The following is a 2,823-nucleotide window of genomic DNA, read 5'->3' as shown; positions in this document are numbered from 1 at the left end:
GTCCACCGCCCACGAGCGCGCCCAACCACACCCCTACCCCGGCCTACCCCCACCGTCATCGTCGCCGGCGCCCTCGCCGCCCCCGCCGTCACCCTCGCCGGCCGCCCCCGCTGTGAGCCGCCGGGCGGTTGATTTAGTTCATATCACTAGTAGAAAACGGGGCTTTTGTTCAGGCCGGGCCATCCCATTAGTCCCGGTTCAGCCCAGAACCGGGACCATGGGGGCATTGGTCCCGGTTCGTGAATCCAAGGGTCCTGCCGGGCCTCGTGGGGGTATTGGTCCCGGTTCGTCTGGCCCCTTTGGTCCCGGTTGGAGGGACGAACCGGGACCAATGGGCCTCACTCCTGGCCCACCACCATTGGTCACGGTTGGTGCCTTGAACCGGGACCAAAGGGTGTCCTTTAGTCCCCGTTCCAGCCATGATCCGGGACCAATGATGTGCCTATATATACCCCCTCGCCGGCGAGCAGAGCACTCCACACTGCTCTATTTTTTCTGGCCGGCGAGGGGAGGGCTTTGTGGTCCTCTAGCTCACCTCCTATGCACATGAGGTGTTCGATGGAATGCCCGAGCCACACTACTTAAGCTTTCTCCTCTCCAAGCTCGACCTCCAAGCTCCATTTTCCTCAATATTTGTCTAGGTTTAGCGGTCCGTCACGTCCCGTCCCCGTCTTCACCGCCGTCGATCGCCCGCACCGATCTCGTCGCCGGCACCACCGTGGTGAGCCTCTTGTTCTTATCTTCTTTCTGAAAGGAAAAATTCTTACTTGTATGTTTAGATAGATACTTGTATAATTTTCTTACTTTCATTATTGCTTCTTATTATATAGTGCGATGGTTTTGTTATCTGCCCCCGTCGGCCGTCGTCCTGTCTATGATTCGGATGTGGTATATATTATCTTTTATAACTATTTGGTTCATTTATTGTTTATGACTATTATGCCGACCAACGTGACATAGATTTTATTTATCTAGGAGGTATGTGAACCGGAAATTCCAACCGACGAAGAAGAAAACAATTACTTGAAGGAAAAAATAAAAAAAATTGAGGAGGAGAAGATGATATTGGACTTGCATGTTGCGGATGTCGTCGACGATCACAAGATCAAGATGGATGCAATGCACTTGAAGATTAGAAAGATTAGAAAATATTCCATTCATACCGAGGCTTGGTATCATTATGCCGTTGGATCAATTGTTATCTTGGTTGCGATTATGATCGCATTTGTTGTTGCATTGAAATATTTTACATAGTTTCAATGTATGCTTTAATTAGATGCTCTGAAGAGCTATATGTTGTTAAATGAGAACTATGTATGTACTTTGGTTTTAATGTGATGATGAACTTCTATTAATTTGGTCACTTATCTATTCATTATGTTCTGTAATGGTTTTCGACACACTTAATTATATATAATGCACGCAGATGAACCGGCAATGGATGTACGGTGGCAGACACACCTCCGAGTATATTAAGGGCGTGACACGCATTTGGTTCTAAACACGTCTCAGGGATGACAACACTGTTTCTGATGACCTGTACTCGTTGGCGAGGGAACCATCTTCGACTATAATGACTTACAAAGGGTACGAGATAAATGGGAATAGATTTTACACGATCGCCCAAGATCAAAAGAGCACCAACTAAAACAATGGTGTCCGCTTTGATGCAGCAACCAAGAGGGGAAAGGACACATATTATGGTTACATAGTGGACATATGGGAACTTGACTATGGACATGATATTAAGGTACCTTTGTAGTGGAAATGGGTCAATCTGTTAGGAGGCGGGGTACAGGTAGACCCATAGTATGGAATAACAACAGTGGATCTGAACAATCTTGGGTACACAGACGAACCATTCGTCCTAGCCAATGATGTGGCGCGTGTTTTCTATGTGAAGGACATGTGTACCAAACCGAGAAAAAGAAAAGATAAGAAAGCGGATACATGATACGATGAGCCAAAGCGCCACATAGTTCTTTCAGAAAAAAGAGACGTCGTGGGATTGGAGGGCAAGACAGACATGTCTGAAGATTATGAAAAGTTTCATGAAATTCCTCCCTTCAAAGTCAAGGCTGACCCAAGCACCCTGTTAAACGATGAAGATTATCCATGGTTACGGCGCAATAAGCAAAGGACACAAGCGAAGAAAAAGTGAAGACTTTCTATCCACAACTATTATGATGGTGTCTTTGCTCTAGAATATCACTGCAGTTACATGTGAACAAATGAAATCCCTTTGTAACAGATGAGTTTTCATCTGAAACCCTGATACTTCCAAAGAGATTGTCGTTTTAGCACATGCTATGTGGGTGAAATAATGATACCATGCCAACTTTCAACCTTTTCAGAGTTCATTTGTAGTGCTTTTCAATTTAAGGGTCATTTAGCTGAAAGAATGAACTAATAGCAAAATGAATGAACTCATAGCAAAAAAAAAATGAACTAAAAATAATCAACTAAGATATTCTGTTATGATCAACTAAAACAAAACTATAATATCCTTCAATAGCAAAAAGAATCAACTAAAAAGCTTTTATAAAACTCCAATAGCAAAAGGAATCAACTGAAAAAACTTTTATAAACCTCTAGTATTATTGAAACTAAAATTATATAAAATTTATGCAACCAACATTATCAAAGTATTTTCTATTCAAAACATTAAAGCAAAAGGAATTTTCAGAAAGAATTTTTTTGTCAGAAACTTTAATTGCAAAAAGAATTATCATAAAGAATTTTTTGTGAGAAACTAAAATAACAAAATCTGTTTTTGAATATAATGATAAAACACAGTAATATTAAATAGCAGGAAAAAGAATC

Source organism: Triticum aestivum, chromosome 1D (genome assembly GCF_018294505.1).
Source record: "Triticum aestivum cultivar Chinese Spring chromosome 1D, IWGSC CS RefSeq v2.1, whole genome shotgun sequence".
NCBI lineage: Eukaryota > Viridiplantae > Streptophyta > Magnoliopsida > Poales > Poaceae > Triticum > Triticum aestivum.
The sequence above is the reverse complement of the archived record's forward strand: the minus strand, read 5'-3'. Positions refer to the sequence as shown.